The sequence below is a fragment of the Amblyomma maculatum genome, chromosome 4, assembly GCF_055883805.1.
Source record: "Amblyomma maculatum isolate TAMU_Amacu chromosome 4, ASM5588380v1, whole genome shotgun sequence".
NCBI classification, from domain to species: Eukaryota; Metazoa; Arthropoda; class Arachnida; order Ixodida; family Ixodidae; genus Amblyomma; species Amblyomma maculatum.
In genome coordinates, this window is record NC_139347.1 from 131,168,344 (window position 1) to 131,188,461 (window position 20,118).

Here is a 20,118-nt window from a genome sequence, read left to right on the forward strand (position 1 = left end):
TCCTACACTGCAAGCTCTACTCAAACCTGCCTAATAACTTCACTTGATTAGGTACAGAATTGAGCCGCTAGATTTGCTCTTTCTTGCTATTCATAAAATGCATCATTTCCGCTTTAAAGGCGAAGTCTGGTCTAATTATGTTTGCTTGACGTCATCTAATCGCCAGTATGTGCTTGTGCCATAAGTGTTTTTTTCTGCTCACTTCTTATTCTGCCGTATACGCGATGCGCAAAACGCCGACAACGCCGCCTGTCGCCAAAGCCGCAAAGCGTAGGCGGGCTCGCTCGGGCGCTGTTCGTGTCAGCGTCTATGCGCCCGCTTTGTGGTTTCGTCTTTGGTCGCGGTTTAACAGATATAACGCCGTTGTCAACATTTAGCAATGTCCGGGAAGAAGTTCTTATTTCTTTTTAGTTTTAATAATGCCCGGAAAGTTAGCTTTTCGACCTCGCATAAAACCTTGCCAAGAACACGTATGTATCAGTTTCCAGTTACGCTTCACGAGAACGACGGCGGCCGTGAATCGCGGCTGTTCGACGCAGAAAGCAAGCAATCCCATCGAATGATATTTGTTCAGGTTAATGTCATTTTTTCGACGCGCTGCTACACGACCAAAGCTAATGCCATTTCCAAATTATGGTAACTGCGATTGAAATGCAAATGTTGGTGCACGCCTTCAATATGTTGCGAAGATGACTGCGCTGTAAACGAAGGCAGCCTTTAAATTGAATTCATGTCTTGCATCTCTTGTAAACAACCTGTTGATTAGGACTATCAGTTACAAAGTTAGCGGCAGTGTCGGCGGCGTTTGTTTGCGAAAGGACACGGAAGGTGCGTACGTCTGCGCTCGACTAAGAAGAGCGTATGAGTTTCAACAACATAAACTTTGCGCACTAAAGCAAGTGTCAAGAGCAACACATCAAATAAGCAGTATTTCTGTCCGACGGCGCTTTTATAGAAACTTCGAGTATCGCCCTAGGGCACAGCATACTACAGCCCCGTTGACTCCCGTACGTTTTCGCCAGATCATTCGTTCGGCGTATTAAGAACCGTCGAAAAATGCCCGAGCTTGGCCTCATCAAGAGAGTATACGGCAAATTCGTAACGCTTGCCACATCGGATACCGCGAGCTTACCGTAACGACGCTGCTCGCGAAAGCGGCCGACGACGGCGTTCTGGCCGTGTGCCAGGCCTTAATCTTCGATGCCTAAATGCCTTAGCGGTTTCGCATCAAAGCTGTAACTGCAAGCGCTTTGGAAATAGTAAATTTCATATTCCTAAAACTGCCTTAGTACCAGCTCAATTGCCTCACAAATTGTCTTACAGTAAACGGAAGGTGGAACTTCGGCGACGTCTTAGCAGCGGAGCTAGAGAATGAAATCGGATGAGCTGCATCACACCAGCGGCAGCTGCTAACTTGAGCAGAAATTTGCTTTTATTGCTGTTACCACTTCTTCCAAAAGCTCGCTACATAACAGCGATCCTCAGTAAAGATAATTTTTTTTAGATCCCTTCATCAAATTAAGCGCGTATTATTTAAGATCAACAAAGCATGCTTTTCTGAAGGTGGCGAAAGAAATCCGTCGTGTCGGCGACTCGGCGCCGACGGACCGCGTCAGCAGGAGCGACCTGTTCCGCCCGCGCTGAGTGCGATGGCTACGGGTTGGCTGGCAGCTATGAGAGCCAGTTTTTTTTCTTTTTTTTACGATGCTATTTGGCATTTTTCACATAGATGACTGGGTGCAAAATTATAGGAGCACAGTATAGTATTTAATGCAGGTGGCACTTTTGTAGTTTAGTTTGGGTGTATTTTCTCACCAATTCTCTGTGGTCGATATAACACATTTCCTCGTTGATCGCATTTGGTAGAGGACTTCAAACTCATTAAATACCTAATTTCGTTTTCATCGAATGTCATTATATTTTATCGTGTAGCAGCAAATAAATATCATTTTGAACGAATGTCATTCGATGGAATTGGCATTAAATTTGCCGTGTGGCGGGACTGAATGATAACTATGTTTTCAGTGTTTTCCGCTTGTCATTGCACCTTCGGTGAACACCTTTTGTTTAAACGTGGTCGCCTCCGCTAGCGGGGAAGATACAATACGCATTAGATTTGTGAAACGCTTAGCCAGACGATATTTAGCGTGCATTGCCATCGCAGAGCACACGGTGGCATTTAGCGTTTCTCCTCCACCTAAACGCGGGGGGCGCGGTCGACTTCAGTCCCAATAACTCGATCCTCCTCAGTAGCCTGAGCCACTGCGGCGGGTTATTGAGCAGACATTTGCCAATATGCGCTTTGAAATTTGCCATGCAATTACTTCGAAGACCAGAGCCAGTGTTTCTGTTGTCTGGCAAGATTACGAAAACATAACATGTCGCTGCACTTGCTATTCAGACTAGGGCTCTAGAGCTGGTTTTAAAGCGCGCTGTAGTTCTGCAGTTTGGCGCGAAGGTGATACAAATAAAATGAAGATGATACTACAATAATAACATAGGATATAAAATTTAAATCTAATATGCTCTTGGCTAACCAGCGATGCAGCTTTTCAGCTATCGCCTGCGCTGATATCTCACTCTCCCATGAAATTATCTACCCGCTCTGTCTTTTTGACGACGGAATACGTGAAATCCATGCTGTACTGGCAGTGGTAAAGCGCGAGCATGAGAAATCTAAACTCTTGCTACAGGAGTCCAATATGCGCTATTTTTCTGATGCTCTGAATGCTGGTTTGCAAGCTCGCTGGATTTTCCGGCGGTCGCACCGGTACGAAACCGCTCGCAGTTTCGACGACGCTGCCTAGTTTACTGTAGTAATATATTGTATGTAAACGAAGCAAGCGTGTACCATTAGGCAAAGAAAGAACATTGGTTCATAGGTCAAGGAATGAACTAATTAGCGTGGCGTTGTAATGAAAGCGGGGCACTCAAAATGAACTCTACTTCGTACGCAACCTTGTTGACGCTCGTCAGCAGCAAACACTTGATGCATATGGAGGCGATGATATGGAGACGGCCGTGATGACCAACATATGTCCATTATTATACAGTACGATCCCTTTGCGCACACTGCCAATGCGGAAATGCCCGCGAGACGCGCAGAAACGGCACATCGCACGCGCGCACCACGGCCGCGCTTGCCGCATCAGCCCCGCCTCGAGTTCCGACGGCCGCCGCTACGCGGCTTTCAGTGGCGCCTTTATAGGCGCTGCGCATAGCGTATACATCTGCCCTCCGGTATGCATTTCGTCCCGATTTAGTAATCCCCAGCAAGTTGCCCGTCCACAAGCTCATACTATGTTTGCTGCATCATTATTTTCTCGCTCAGCCATAGACTGTAATGGCCTTCCATACGACACAGCTGCAGCCCATCCGCCCATCCACATTTTCTAACTGCATGGCCGCCTCATTTTACCGATAATATTTTTATTTAGGATGTTTATACATGTACCCACCTCGCAGATAACGATCCCAAATCAGGGATCCTCGATGTAATAATTGAATATGAAGAGGTTGTATACGCGGTAGCAAGACAGATGGTGCCGCCGCGTTTTCAGTTCGTAAACTGCTTGCGCAGTGTGAACAGAGCCATGAGCCGCTATCCCATCGTATGCTCAAGCGTTCGCCCATCGTTTCTCTTCTTTTTTTTTGAGTTTCTATGAATAACTAGCCAGCTAGTGTGTCCTACCGACCCCGTGTAATCCAAGCTGACGCATTTTACTGCACCAAGGGGCCTTTTGGTTGTGTTGATGTTGGCATCGGCGACCAATTTTATAGCTGTTGGGTAGGGACAACGAACTTTCAGTCGAGCAATCTAGTTCATAGCATGATTTCGTCTATTGTGCTCCGAGAAACTTCGGTATTGCGGAATTTACATCGCGTCTGAAATATCGGTCATAAATATTTAAATGATCTTAAGAAGTACATGGAAGTTCCTTATTAAATATTTATCTGCTACTTTTAACCAGGTGTTCCAGGTGAAGTAACCAAGCTTTCAGAATCACGAGCGGCGTAGCGCATTGAAATCAACTTGGTGATGCGGATGGCCACGTTGCCTACTGTGTAAGATTGCGGTTTTAAGATTAATAAATAAAATTGTGCATATTTACGTTTTCAATAATAGATTCAGCAATAACGTGTTAAATTTGAATTCGCAGACTGTCTTGAAACACAACTATTTGAAATGTTTTCCCAGGTTCCATTTACACAGCTCTATATTTATGGCGGGTGTCCACTAACGCAAAATCAACAAACGGTTACCCATCGATGGCTGGGTAAGCAAACATTGTGAATTAATAAATAATTAAATCTTAAATATGTATTTTACTATCGCCGCTCTCAATGCCTTGAATATATCTGCAGCGTACGAGAAATAGCAATACGTAATTTAAAATATTCAGTTATTTAAAGAGTTAATTGATTCTATAATTGAAATATTTTAAATATCACTAGTGGGATATTCACGTTACACGATCACGTCAAGGGGCAGCCAAGTTGCATGAGAATGTTACCGGCCCATGAGAAAGCCACGCGTCAGGAGCGACGGCGTGCCGTCCTTTTAGTGCAGAAGCACTAAAAGGAATGCGCCAACGAACGCGACATCACAGGAGTGAGGGTATAACCAGTCAGCCCCATACTTGCAGGAACGCAAAAACGAGCGCGCTCCATGAAAAATAAATTTACACTGTGCGGAACGAGCCCTGGCGTTGCTTGCAAAACCTACCATAGGGCGCGCGATGTATTTTGTGCAACAGCAACACCCAGGCATTCGCATTTCTACAATCCAGTCTCTGCACCTCCTCGCAAGATTTTGTTTTCTGCTATCGTTGCCGTCGGCTGCGTAAAGACAAGTTTAATTCGTCAGGAAGATTGAAAGATACGTATTTCAGCCGCACGCTAATAACAGTAATTGTTGACACAAGGGGGGGGGGGCGAAAACGGTGTGCTTAAAAGAGCACCCTTGCTCAACTCTCCGTTTTGTCTGACATGTTCGGGAGGAACTGCAACCGCAAAAAGAGAGCGGTTGCATATGCATTAAATGGAAACGTTCTTCCAGGTACGGTCAAACGTTTTTGGATTCAGAGAATTTTATGCCGGAATTAAACCAGACCAAAAAGGGCGAACATTACACGTATTATAAACTTAATTATTTAGCGTTGTTGTTGTGCCCTATCTGCCTCTTCTGCCACCGACGCCACAGTACTTTTTTAACCCTCTGTCGTTGGCCGCCACAGCCGGCACTTACGATCGTCGTTTGCCGATATTGACATGTACAATGAATGACGTCAGAACAGTTCTGGTGGCCATTCCTCTCGCCGGCTCCGCTATGTTGTTTCAAGGGCAGTTGCTTGTTAGCATTGAGCCTGTGCACCTGCTGTTCGACATGGATGATGTCGTCTGATTCTTTGCGTGCTAAGTTGGCGCTTTAAATCCAACTCGTGTGGTTTCTGATCCACTGCAGTGGGATTGTTTTCACCCTTCTGTTGACAGCACTTTAGAGCTAGTAAATTCTTGGCCCTCTACACCAATTCATAGCCAAAGCGAATAAATCAACGCGGAGAGGAAAACGCAAAAAAGTAATGGAAAAAATTCAAATAGGTCACGGCGTAAGCAACCAGAGCGAGCCGGCTGAGTACAATATGAAGACACTGAAAAAACGAAACGCATTTTTTCACATATTTGTTGAGGAGTAGCCGCTTACTTGGTGTATAACATGTCATTATGCTTTCAATAAAAAATGGCTGAGTAGAGAAGTGCGAGACACCCAAAATACACATTTCGTACTCACAGCGCAAGAAAGCGCACACGCGCTCGCAGAACATGTTTCTTTGACGTGCACACGCAGGAGGCATGCGCAACTCAGCAGGGATGTTAGTTCAGCTGCCGAGTCAGTTACGTGGAGCCTGTCAAAGAGGGCGCTGTTCACTGGCGCCCCTAGAGTTACTATATAGGCTTTGCCAGAATTCCGTGTTCTTTTATTTCACCGCCAAGCAACCATGTAGCGCCATGAAGCAAACCCTACTAGCACCCCGGCTGCATTCCTCCAGCCTTCGTGAGTACGGCGTGCCTCGCTGTGTGCGGGCTTTGGGACGAAGACTTATTTCGACTAGGACAGACAAAATAATTCCTTCTCGACTGCTTTCCAGTATGGCTGATCGGCTCCTGCAAAGAAGACTTACGGCTTCGCTGCACAACTTGATTGCTTAAGCGGTTCCTTCGCGCAACTCTGGCAAAGCTTATATAGTAACTTAGCGCCTCCATCGTCACGCTGCGATGCTGGGGTTCCCTATATCTCTAGACATGCTTCAGTGGCGCACGGCTTGTTGGAGAAAGTGCAGAACATGGAGATTGAGCGTGTGTACGTGTTTGCAGGATTATGAAGTACCCCTGGCTTTTTGGGTGGTTGTTGCCTGGATACCGCAGCCCTTTCCTGCGCCCTATGGTGTCGGCGGTGGTGCGTCTGGGCTGCTACTCTGGTCTGATGCCCCTGAAGCCTGTGGTGCAGGATGTTGTCCTTGGGATCATCATCTACAAGCAGTCGGGATTCGACAAGGTTAGGGTAAACATAGATTGGGATGGGCGGAAAAAGAAGGTGCTTTGAAATCCAGCATGGACCTCAGTTTGAACAGGTTCTTTCTCTGTTCTCTACTGCTCCCGATTCAGCCAAACCACTGAAGACAACTTAGGAGTACATCAAAATTTATTCTAAACTGTTTACAAACTTTAGGCTCAACGTCCTCAAGGTGCGGTCTCTTCGCACGGCACTCGAATGCACCTCCCTACTGAAGTTTCCCGCCGTGTCGATAGACGTTCTCTTCTCTCCTTTCAGCATCTTTGTTAGTTTTAAAGTCGGTCCTTTTCATCGCGCCGAAATTGAGAGGCTCCCATCCAGTTCAACAGCTGCCACTGATCAAAGGCGTGGACAGTGGTCAGAGACTGTGACATCTTCAAATGTGGCCGCGTCCTCAGCAGTGGCCATCGTCCGTTTCGACTCTTCGCTGCCTTCGAAGTGCAGGTCTGCCGGTCCTCCCTGCTCTGCCCTGCGCCCGGGAAATGGGGGGGGGGGGGGGGGGTCGCAACTTGACACACATGACACGGCCGCACATAAGTCCCTGCTTCTGTTCTAGCAGCTCGGTTCGTCATCGTTACACCACCAAAGTCGTCATCACCAGTAGTAGCGGCATTGTAGCCTTCATTGTGTGTACTTTTATTGCGAAAGCAATACTATGCCAGGTCTAACAGCTCATCGCTGCGTGCTGTGTCCGTGTCCGAATCAAGAAAGAAGAAGAAGAAGGAAGAGAAGGAGAAGAGGACGAAAGCTTGGTCACCCGCTGAAAATACTTTCGCTCCATATTTGGTTTAGCAGCGTTTTACTCTTCTTAATATTTTTGACTGCTGTCACTAAATTCAACCGTTTTCATAGTTGCATCTGTTGAGGCGTGATGTGACTGGGGTACCGGCAGATACCTGTGCGCATTCCTAGGAGGTGAAGGTGCTTCATTTGATGCTATCAGTAATTCATGATGATGTACATCTCTCTCATTGGTATATAAATGCGCGTGCCACTTATTAATGCACCTAGTAAGACAGTCGACGTGTTTGCTATTATGAATGCACTCATGACATGTGAACCTTCATTATTAGGGCGTGCAATACATTTATTGTACATCCTTGGTATAGCTACGGTTAGCGTGCATTGTTAAACCTTTCAAAACGTCACTTTTGTTTCCACTAGAAAGAAATTTTTTTTTGCTCTAAGTAATATATTCATGTCATATGGAAGTCGAGATAGTAAGCCGAAAATTCGGGTAAGCCAGTTCTTCGCTCAACAATTTTGAGAGAGCACAGGCACAACTGTAGCCAGATTAGTGTAACTGGAAATCTGGCGCCACACTGTGCTAGATGCAAAGATTGCATACCAAATTTACATGAGACGGCTGTTCTTCTAAAATCCAGAGACAGGCTAACCAGGGAACTGTGGGAGGCTTAGTGCATCCAACTAGGAAAAGGAACATGTGTAAGCGACCCTTCGGTTATGCTATCTAAACAAGCGCAGGAATTCTTAGAAAAATGAAAGAGAAAACTGATATTTTGTGACAGCTGTAACAGGTTTACCCAATGGTACGATAGCAACATTGCAGGCTTGTTGGTTTTTGTGATGTGTTTATGTATAAAGCGTACATGCTGCAATAAAATTTCAGTTGTAGTTTGCGCTCCAATGTCTCGTGCCGTTTTCTACGTTTTTCAAAAGCGCAACGATGTTTGCAAATGAACAGTTTAAGGGGGTAGAGCGACTGTGGTAATATTTCAACATTTTCTTAGCGTAGTAATTATATATTGCCGCAAAAGCTTCAAAACTGCATTTTTTTAACAGCCGTCGGCATACGGCCTTATCACTCTGATTCTGGATCGCGTATCAGTTCCGTAATCTTTGTTTGTTAATGCTCGATGTCGCGAGTCACACCTTTATCAGTTTCGTTGTAGCGCAAGATGTACCGAGATCTGTCCCGAAGATTCCGGCCACTCGTGTGTCTTTCTACAATGTTCCAGCTTGTGCTGGTAGCAATTGCGACGTTATCTAGATGGTTCTGAGCAGCCTTGAAATAGATCGTTGACAAGTGCGACGTGCATTCTTTGTCCGACGATTGACGAGCACGTTTGTTGCTATTGCCGCCGCCGAGTTGCTTAGTTCTTTTGCAGGCGCAAGTTAGCCAAATAAAGTTTCCTCAGTGCAATCGCCGACTCTTCATTTGTGTCATCGACCTTGTCACCACCCCGTGACAATATTATAAACGCCCCAAGAGAGCTTAGCAGTCACATGCTCACGAGTGAAGGCATTTATGAGAAGAGCTACTCTAGGTGTCCGAAGTGAGTAAGCTAAACCTATTAAAATAGCCCGTTGGGGAGTGTGAACATGCCTCCAAAAACCTTTAAAAAGCGTTACTTATTTCGAACAATATGTTCGTACGACCCAATTTCGTTCGTGGGAAGTTTTGTGGCAGCACTGACCCTTATGGATTTTCCTATAGTGTGGCTATGGTGAAGTGAATGCGTCATTACTGGTCACTTCACCATCGTAGACTACGTATGCAGCACTCTCTTGATTTCCTCTCAGGGCTAAAAATTGCTAGAGCCTGAGTACATTGATTGCAAGTGAATGAAGCGTGCGGCCCCCTTTTCCTTTCCTGTGCTTCTCTGCAGGACGGCGAGAAGCTTCTGGAAGCGGTGGCCTGCCGGCGTCTTCCTACATTGGTGGCGATTAGCAAGAATGACCGGCTGCTGCCCTTCGAATCACTAATGGCCGTGTGCAAAGTGCTAGGGGCATCCACTAGGGATCTCTGGCATTACAACTGTGACGGCCGGCTTGTAACTCCAGGTCTGATGCTGAGGTCTATTTCCTCATTCCTGCTTGACCTTTGTTGTATTTGAGGGTCTTGAAACGATAGAAGCATTGATATGTGCCTGTGTTGAGTTGTCTGCAACACAATGTTAATACGGCAGGCTGATGAGCTGGAGCATCGTTGTATATGTAGAAGTATTTTGCATGAATCTGTATGCGGGGTGCAGAGCACTTCTCCCAGAAAAGAAACTGAAGAAGAAAAATGTCAGACATTATTGTATTTTGCTAGAAGGGAGGACGAAATCTTCTTGTTTTTCTGCACAATTTGTGAATGAAGGAGAAAGTCGACAATGAATAGCTCGAAAAGAATTCTTGTAGAAAAGGGGGGGATTTTTGGTAGGCGGATGTATTTGCCTTTTACTGATTTGGGGACGAATTTGGTTCACCATTTCTGGGTCTGTCTTCATTTCCTGCACACATTTAAATCAAATTCACAAGCGTTCACTTCAGTTAATGCGCCCACCTGTTAGAGCTGCATGATTAGCTAGTACAGCGTGTTGAAAAGCTCTGTATTTGTGTTTGTCTCTGGTATTCATGAATTCTGTGAATTGAAGTGTTTTTCAGCAACGCGTAGAGTACAGTGGCTTAAACATTGGAAGGAACTGAGCACCGCTGGTGGCTAGTGAGGCTACATACATGAACAGTGACCGCATCCGTATGCTGTATACATGGCTGCATTGATTTCAACACTGTTGGTTGTCAATGTTTCTAGAAGTCAGGGCGCATCTCTGTCTCTCTCATATGCCTACCTGGTATGACATTTCAGCTAACACTTCCCGTTTTGCTGAAGGCAGGAAGTACAGACATCCTCGTTGAGGTCTGTGTGAAATTGAAAATACAAGCAAAGAAGCAAGCATATGGGCAAAGGTATGCGTGAGCGTTTAAATTCTCATTGAAAGCAAGCGCGCCCAAGCAAGTCATATTGTGCGATATAAGAGTTTCACGAATCGGGTGCTTTCATAGCCAACTAGCAATTCAGTGTACAGGCGCAAATCAGAAACACGGCAATTAGAAGTCCTCACAAGTAACAGAATGTTTTTTGAAGAATAAAGGGATTGTTTTTTATATATTTCAATACTGTAAACAAATAATTGTGGCAGATTGTCAAAGTATGAACTATGTGAATTATGTGTATGATAACAGTACATTAACCTCATGTAGCAATTCAATAATTTGTGTTTGCCAGCTGAAGACTTTATCTGAATTTTTAACGCAATAGCAGTAAAGCTTCCGTTTTCGAGCAACTTTTGCCGTTCGTATTATGAAAAATTGCCATGATCGAGGAAGGCCACTTGGTCTCGACATCACACACTCACAAACAATTAGCGCTAGGTCATACCAATTGACCTGACATCATCTACCCCTGATCAACAAATGTATTGGAAAAGATGGTAGCAGATTTAACAGGTGGTAATAGGCAGGTGACGTTTCCAAGGGTTGATTAGGCTACAGGATGAGACGCTACGGAACCGCGGAACGCTAAGCAACGTGTATGTAGTGTCAGCTGCTCTGCCGAGCAATTTTGCCCAGTTCTGACATCATCCCGAGGGCCGTAACTTCAGTCAGCCAAACAGCATTACACAGTGCTTCTGAAGACAGAAAAGGACATTCTCTGAAAGGAAAGGCAGTCAGCTAAGCTTAATAGAAGCGCCGCGAGCAGGGCGCATTACCTCTGCACCACTGTGGAGCTTTTAACGCGATCACCTTAAAGACCTTGTTCGCAAAAAAAAAAAGAACATACAACAGCAGCGTCAGCATTGCTGACATTGGCAAAAAATGGCAGGTGTCTTAGTGGCAAGCAAGCTCGTATGCCTACTGATAGAGATTCTATAAATGATTCATATTGAAAATTTGGATAACGTCAGGTGACATAAGCCATGGTGTGGTTTTATTGGTTTCAAACTTTATCAGGAATAACAGTTATCTCAGTAAATGTTTGGCAAATATTAGTGAATTCATATAACCTGTGAAAATTCCTCCATTTCAGGAAAACTGCAGAACAGTTTACATATTTTATTGCCGTGATTTCTAGTGTACACAAAGGAAGTTTGAAAGGCAGCGCGCGGTCCGCACATTGCCGACACCTCAATCACCAGTGTACGCAAAGGAAGGAACGAGGTGAAGGTCACAACCCTAACATCGCCAGCCCCGTGATCGCCAGACTATAGAAACAAAGCAGTGAGTTGCGGTTCACGACCCTCACATCGCCTTGTAACGACCGCCTGAGTACGCAAAGAAAACTGAGCGGCGTCTCACGGCTCTCATATCGCCAGCTCCACGGCCACTAGTGTGCGCAAAAGGAAGCTGTAGGCGGCGGATCACGACACTCTCATTGCCGACCCCTCGATCGCCTGCGTACGCAAAGGAAGCAGAGTACAGCTGCTTAAGACTCTCACCTCCTCGACCGCTCTATCTTCTGCACACGCAAAGGAAACTGAACGTCGCTGGGCCACGACTTTCACAAAGCCTACGCTGCAATACCATGCGTGCGCATGGAAATCAATTAAATTGGCTCACCACACTGACCCCGAACACAAAAGAAGCAGTGAGCGGTCGCTACAGCGCTCACATCGCAGAGTTCAGAACTCGTAGTGGGTGCAAAAGAAGCAGTGAGTGGCGGCTTACGACGTTCACATAGGCTTCCCGCGACCGCCTTTGTACACAAAAAATAATAATTGGCGGCTAACGACCCCTCACATCGCCGACCCCATGACTGCCAATGTACTGAAAGCAAGCACCGAGCGGTGGTTGACGATACTCAAATTGCTAATTCCGTGACCGCCAGTGTATGAAAATGAATCTGAATTGGCTGACGACCCTGGCTGTGCTGACGCCATGACTGCCAGCGTACGGAAATAAAGAACTGTGCGGCAGCTCACGACCCTCACATCGCGCATTATGTGACCATCAGTGTATGAAAACGAACCTATTTAGTGGCTCATGAACCTCACATCGCTGACCCCATGGCTTCCAGTGTAAAGAAAGGAAGCTGTGATATCAACTAAGCGTACCAGCATGTGGCAATGCCGGAATAGTCAAGAAGGTATTTACACTCAATACCCATAAAAGTCTTTTTGCCGCAAACAGGCTGCCATTCCGGGCTTCTTTGGCACCATCCATGTTCTAACGAACAATTAACGCAATGTTGAAAGACTTGAAAGTACTCCGCTGATATTTGAATGACGTTCGCATCAACGGCAGCACATCAGTCGAACATTTCCATAATCTCGTAGCTCTCCAAAAGCGCTTGATGGAGCGCGAGGTTGGAGTAAAGAAAAAGAAGTGTTCATTCTTGCATTGCGGTATCTAGGTCATGCTATCAGCGCAGTAAGGTGTTTGCGCTAACGATTCTGCGCCCACTGGCAACTGCAGTCAGTTGGCAGTCAATTATTATTGGAAGATATTTGCACGATTGTCTACTATGGCCAGTCCTTTTACAAAATGCTGCGTTGGAATTAGCCATGGCGCTTCGATAAATTGTGCCAAGTGGCATTCTAGGAAATAAAGAATATGTTGGCTTCATCCGGGCTACTGGTTCACCACGAGTGGCTTTTGACGCTTCCCAGTATTCATTGGAGCAGTATTTATCCTGGTGCAGGAGATGGAAGCTCTCGCACGGTCGCTTATGCATTGTGCCCATGAACAGATGCTGCGAAAGAGTGCGGTCAATCAGAAAAGGAAGCGCTTGCCATACTTGTGTTGTCAAAATGTTCATTTATACACCTATAGAAGTTGTTTCGGTAATTACAGATCACAAGCCGTTACAAAGCACCCTGAGGCAAAAGGCAGGCCTTCTGCGGATTGCGGCAGCATGCTACAGCCATGCTCTGGCACCTTTTTCACTTGCAAGCACCCGCACGTATACAAAAAGTCCAATGACAACGCAGAGGCAGATTGTTTTAAAGGTTCCCTCTCCAGGGAAAGCAAGACGGTAGTTCCGCAGGCGAGGAACTGTATGTGTCGCACCTGGAGCCGATTCCGCCAAAAAGAATGCGCACGCCACATCACGTGATCGGGTGCTTAATAAATTACTCCTGTTGATTAGCACAGGTTGGCTACGGTATTTATGAGATTCAAGCCTCAATCAATTTTTTGTCAAAAGTTTGCGGATCTGTACATCAAGGGTGTCGCATCCAGGCATGAGAAATCTCCCGTCTGCCCTTCGAGAGCCCGTGCTTGACGGACTGCCCCAAGATCATCACAGCCTCGTGCGGAGCAACGAACTGGCTCGCAGCTACGTCTGGTGTCAGTCAATCGATGTAGACTTGGCAACTAAGGTACGAAGTTAGCATGCGTTCCAGGAACAACAGATTGATACTTGTACGGCACCTCTGCATCCTTCTGCATGACTGACCGCACCGTGGAGGTGAATTCAGTTGGTCTTTACAGTGCTTTTCCGAGGAACCATGCTTCTAGTGGCAGACGCCCACTCAGTGGCTAGAAGTGTTCGTCATGCAAAGCACAAAGTTTGAATGCATTCTTGCTTGCTCAAATGAATGTTTCTGCAGATTCTGAATGCTGAGACCATAGTATCCTATAATGAACCACACCGGGTGCAAAGAGTTCAAGGCATTCGTGCAGGACGTCGGGGCAATACAGCGTGTGATTGCCCCTTATTATCCAAGCACGAATGGTCTGATGGACGTTTTGAGCAAACTTTAAAGTCATCTCTGCACAGGTCATCCCTTGGTGAGTCTGTCAAATATTTTATAACCTTTGTTGCCGTACTAAAATACGCCGCATCTTATGACTGGAGAGACTACATTTACCAATTTGGTGAGTAGAAGATTGCATGCCAGGCTGGATGCAATCAAGCCTTCAGTATAGGGGAAGGTGACGCACAATCAGTTCACCCAAACAGGTAGGAAAAAAAAAAACCCGAAAGAGACTGCTGTTGCAGTAATGATAGCGTTTTAGTTCGAAATTACAGAGGCTCACTGAAGTGGGGCCGTGGAACCATTTTGAAGAAAAGTGACCAGTCTTCTATAAAGGTATGATGACCACACCTCGGGGCCAGTTCACGTGGCGTCGGCACCTCAACGAACTGCTGGGTAATGCAAGCTCTACGGTGATATAACGATGGCCTGACGTAGACATGACGCAAGGTTTCCTGGTCTTTCCTCCAATCCAAACAAGGGACCAGCCAGCATCAGAGGAACCGCTGCCCGTGTGGTCTGCCAATCTCCCTCCGGCCCCCACTTCTCCATTCGAGACGTCGGTCCTTTAAAGGCGCTACCCATAAATGAAATGCCGTCCACGGGACTGACACGAAACTCGCTTTTAACTATTGTATAAGGATAGAATTGCACCCTCTAAATAAAATGGGGAATTTTATGCGATCATGCATATCTGCTTGAGCAATAGCGGCGGCACGACTATCGCGAGAGCTGGCTGTAAGATAAGCCCGCAACTCGGCTATAGGACCGCATTCCACTACAAGTTGTAATGGCATAAACCACGCTCGGTTATCCGCTCCCCTGGCCTTCATCATCTGCTCTCTGACAAAACACGACATTCATGACCCTCATATCGTGGAACCTGCGATCGCCTACGTGCGCAAAGGAAGCAATGGGAGACGGCTTACGACTCTCGCATCGCTGACCCTGTGACGGCCTGCGTAAGCAAAGCAAGCAATGAGAGATGTGGTATTATCGCTTTTCCAGCCGTGTCTCGTGCCTCCAGCGGTCGATGACAGGAGCATAGCGGGTGCTGGCGAGCGCCAGACTGCAAACTAGAAGCGCCCGGTGCTAAATTCTTTACGATGCAAAGTTTTCCTCTACGCCATCAGGTTATGACCATGGAGATTCTATTGCATGCAAAAGAACCTGCTGGTATGATGCGAATGGTACTCATGACGTGTGGTTTTTATAATCCTCTACGCTGCCGTTTAACGGGTCAAATTGTTAGTTCGCTGTGAACTGGCAGCCATGTTGTCTCAGCGTTATATGGTATAAGAGCCTTGCGCTGTAATTTTGGGTAGGGTGGTGCTGCCTCGTGGCGGTCAAGAAAAACCTGACTGGGTAGTACACCGGCGGCTTTGCCTATGCTGCGGCGCGTATATCACAGGCTTTCTACGTCGACTCGCGCTTCTCTATACCCCCCCCCCCCTCTTTCGCGAGCGTGAAAAGACTCGTCATGTATCATGGACATCGCTGTGAACCAGCAGAAGCCTAACATTAGGAAAAAAAAAAAAACGTCGCGACTGTCTTCTGGCGAAATGTTCAAAGCATGCGGCATCGATATCGTCGTGTACCGTTCCGCCTTGAAACATCGTTACCGCCGCTCTACTTCCGCTTGCGTTGTAGGGTGCCACGGACAAGTTAATTCGACTCTACTGCTCTCTTTCATAGCCGCAAGAATCAGGGCTACCGTGTGATTGGTACGGCCCCGGTGATCAGGTGCATGCATGCTCTGGTTCAAGAGAAACGCTTTTCGCCCTACGCTGGCCGCTCCGCCGGCTCAAGCTGAAATTATGTATAGAGTACAGCCCGCTATGTGCGCGTTTATTTGTCATCATGATAGAAACAGTCAGTTATGCCGTTTTCGGCAGCTTCACAAGTATAAAACTTCACGTACCGTCTTTGCTAAAAGTAACCAGGCTGCGTGTTTCGCTTCTCAGTCGGGTAGCAGCGAATCATAAACCTTATGAAGCTGTAAATCGGTGCAAAGTAAATGAGAGCTCCTATTTTCACTTACCAAAAAGTTATGATCCTCTGGGGAATCATATTAGCTTTAGAATACATCGAGAAGCAAAACATGCAGCCTGGTTACTTTTGGCAAAGACGGTACGTGAAGCACCGAAAGATGAGGACGGCAAACTAAAGCTCACCTAAATCGCTTGCTATTCAGAAAACAGCCATTTACTTTCAATAGGAAACTTTCAGCAATAAACGGCATTTAGCGCAATTTATGTTAACTCAGCAGCCGACAATAGCATTTCAATCATTATGCACAGCGCGTTCTTGAGCTGGCAGTGCGCTTCTAATGTGCGATGTTCCCACTGCGCCGACAAGCAAATGCTGTGGCTCGAGAGCTGCAAGCACGTAAATTAAAGGCGACTGGCAGTTGAGCAGTGGAACGATGTCAGCGTGCCTTCACTGATATCTGTACCTAACGACGAATACCGAAACTCCTGCAGCGGAGTAATTCTAAAGTTTCTGCAGTCCCATCTTCAGCTTTTTGTGTGACTTTCCAGTACATGGACTTTGTATTTCTAACATTGCGAATGCGACTGATCAGCTAAACGGGCGTAAAAAGCAAAAACCAACACAGGATCAACTTACAAGGTCAGGGACAAGCATGCATGCAGTTAACGCAATCCCCGGCGGCCCATGCACGACTCGCGCACGGTGTCTATCGGAAAGAATGTGCGCCAGAAGGGTTACTCAGGCTGCATATCCCTGTTGCGGTTTTGTGTGGTCACGTGCTTATGCTTAGTTGCATGCAAAGCTTTCGAAGAGCTCCACGAATTGGAGGGAAACCCGCCTGGCTATATCGACTGGCAGCGCGCCGAGACTTGGACTCCGATTTCTGCATGTCGTATATTGCCTGACACTGATTTATTTATCGTCTTTTCACATCGTGCCAACCGTGAAATTATTTTCAGCGCTTAAACGTCTTTGTAATTCGAACGCAACACAAATTACAGCAGTGAATCCATACCGACTGCATGCATTCTGATGCAGACGCCGGGGATTTGTACTACCCAGCAGGTGCTTAGAGCGCTTTTTTTAATATCGTTATGTGGCGCCCCTATGCAGCGCAAGTCTTCCATGTTAATGTTTGGATTCATCAGAAAGGGAGATTTTTTTGTAGCCCATACCCATATAGCGAAAATGAGATCCAGTTTCAAGAGACTATCAATTCGCTCCCTTTTGGTATTGATCTTTACATAGAGGCTCAAACGCTCAATGTAGCCCATGGGCCGATGTCTAAAGAGGTTTGCTGTGTAGAGCAGTATGTTAAGTCAAGCCTCTGTCTTTCTCTACCTGTCTGCAGGCACGGCTAGCAGTTGGCTGAAGGTGCTGTGCTTGGAGAATGGTTCCCACTTTCCCTTTGTCCGTTACCCGGATATCTGCGCCGACGAGATTGTTCTGCTTCTGCAGAAAATTGGCGCCCTGCATTGACAAGCGCCTCGCGGAGGCACGGACAGAGCACCTATTGTGGCAGCAATTTCAGCCTGTCATGATTTGAAGCTGCTATGTGTTCAGAGAAGCCCTATGAGGTGCGGCTAGCTCTTGTTAAGTTTTGGCAGGCCTCGTTTCTTTCTAAATGTACAAGGGAAAATTTCAGCATAAAGAAAATGTTGTTTCTTGACCATATCGTAGAGCGTGAAGGAACGGGAGCAAAATACCAGACTCGAGGGGCATTGGTATTAGGACTGATTGCCATGCAGTTGCATTGGTTCTTGAGCTGTCTTAAAAATAGAAGCCACGTGTTACAACGTTCGTCCGTAAATTTACTAGACAGGGTCCATAAAAATAATCAAACTTGGAATACATTTGTGCGCCACAGTTTTCACGCAGGCTCCTTTGAACTCTGTATCCATGGACTTCCGCGATTCTTGAGGCTGCAGAAGTATTTAGGAAAAGCTCTGTATTTCAGGGCTGTCACCACTTTCGTTGTTGAGTCCCGAAAGGCTTCAGCGGCCCCATTCAGCTTTTTCTTAGGCCTCCCTGAACATGTGGGAAAAGGAAAAAATAACATTGGAGTGGAAGAATTGCTCACTCAGTAGAATACGTAAACTACTAGTGTCAACTGCGTTTTCAGCACTCAATGCCATCAATAGGCTGTCATAGCAATTTATGTAATTAGCAGAAGCTAAGCCTAAAAACGATGATACACACGCTGGCCAAAATTTATTTCAGAGAATCACTTCTAGAGTGCAAAATACTTGAGTCCTGCAACTTTAGAGACAAAGGTAGGGGTTTAAAGGCTGGTGCGTTTCCCTTGAATGGTAGTCCATATGGATAACTGTCGTGAGCTCAGGTTAAGGGCAGCGTCCTGTGCTGCAGTCTTGCTTCGTTAAGGTGTAGGCTCGCGCCGAGTGCCATGGTTTCGATGCAATGATGTATCTCCGAGTAGCTCCTACAGCAGAACTGCCCGTCTCGGAAAAACAGCTTGTATTAGCGAGCAGTCGTGCGAATCTTAAATTTAATAACGCTATAGCATTAAGGAGCCCGTTAAGCAGAGAACTCAGTGGAAATAGCTTCGTGTGAAGAAAATCAGGATTAGTCAAAAAACGTTACACGTCACACGCGGAACGGCGATAGGAAAAGTGCATGCCAGATTACATAAATTATGATTACAAGCTCGCAGCATGACCCTAATCTTATTAGAACGTGCAGGTGCAGAAGTAAATGCAATGCGCTAAAAAACCTTATGGCGAGATTACAGGGGAACACGTGGTCCTTGGATCCAAAATAAGATGCGCCGTTCATTGGTTACGCCAGAAACCTCGCAAGGTTCCTGAAAGCTGGCTTTTAACGTGTATCGTGCTCTTTTACATATTGTAAGTTACGACAGTATGCTGAAGAGTGTATGTGTTTACAAAAGTAGCATTAATGCAGTAGCGATGAATGGAGTTGGATCAGTATACACTAACGACTGTGTGCTTGCACGATATAGAGACGAACGTTGAGATGCGTAGTAAGAAGGTTGTTGTGAGCAGCTTGCTAAATTGTATGTGATTGTGAAAGAGGAGTCACTGTGTAGACAAGAGGAGCCGCTGACGGGAGACATTACAGGGACCATGAAGTGCTATTTACTAAAACGGGAGCGAACAATTGGCATTCCATTAGTACACTCTGCATTGCAAATATTGTAAGCTAGAAATAACCATCCTTAATTCAATTTCTGAGATACCGTGGCGAATTTGTATTCTCTCCTCCTCCAAGCCAGCCTCACTATAGTCGAAGATACCTGCAGCAAAAATAAAGATATGCTCCATTCTCCGCGTAACTAGATGCATGACAGTACGTTAGAAAGCAACTGAAAATTTGTTTTAGGAACAACAAAATTTCTGCGTGGGTTATGAGCGCGAACCTTCAACGAGAACAAAAATCTTTGTAGCTACGACAAAAATATGCTACAGGCTACAGGAGCAAGTGAAGAACTAAAAAAAAGTACTGCTGGGCTACTTAAAAAGTCTGGTATCACAACGTAACTGCAGGATATTTTTTTGCATACTGTTGACACAATTCTCTTGTTTTATTTCGAGTGAAGGGAAAAGAAGAACAGAAATCAGCGGCGCTTAATCGCGCCCCGTTCCGTCCGTGTCATTTCTGCAGGCCCGCTGATATGGCGCACCTAGGTAGCTTAGTTTGAGTGCATGGGCCGCCGCTCTTAGCGTCGAAGAACGAGCGTTGAGTCATCGTCATAATTGGCTTCGAGAGGTCGCGAGAGAATACTATTTGTAAATTATAGGTCCACGAATACCTTTAAAATTCAACTCAAATAGTGAGTGGCCTGCTCTGCGTATTTGGTGCATTAGAAAGTAAACGTAAATGTCTTTTTCTGGGTCTGTTTAGGCCATCGCGTCGTACCTTTAAAAGCTGAGCTCAAAATGACCATGAAGCTGCATAATAGGATAATATTCGAATGCAACAAGCCCGTAATGGTGATCTCCGTGAGTATTCAAGCAAAATTTAAAAGCTTGGTTTGGAGAATGTAATATACACATAATTTTTGCAACGTGCTCCTGGCGGCTGTCTTTA

The 20,118-nt window shown here is 46.0% G+C and overlaps 1 pseudogene across 1 annotated transcript in view; it reads left to right on the forward strand.

The window, feature by feature from the left end:
- The window catches only part of LOC146192596 (uncharacterized), a 51,379-nt pseudogene extending 33,757 nt beyond the window's left edge, over positions 1 to 17,622 (forward strand). The window contains exons 6-8 of the transcript XR_014706518.1: positions 6,376 to 6,556; positions 9,205 to 9,379; positions 17,402 to 17,622. The product of XR_014706518.1 is annotated as an uncharacterized LOC146192596 (transcript). The remainder of the gene's footprint in view (positions 1 to 6,375; positions 6,557 to 9,204; positions 9,380 to 17,401) is intronic.
- The last annotated feature ends 2,496 nt before the right edge of the window (positions 17,623 to 20,118 follow it).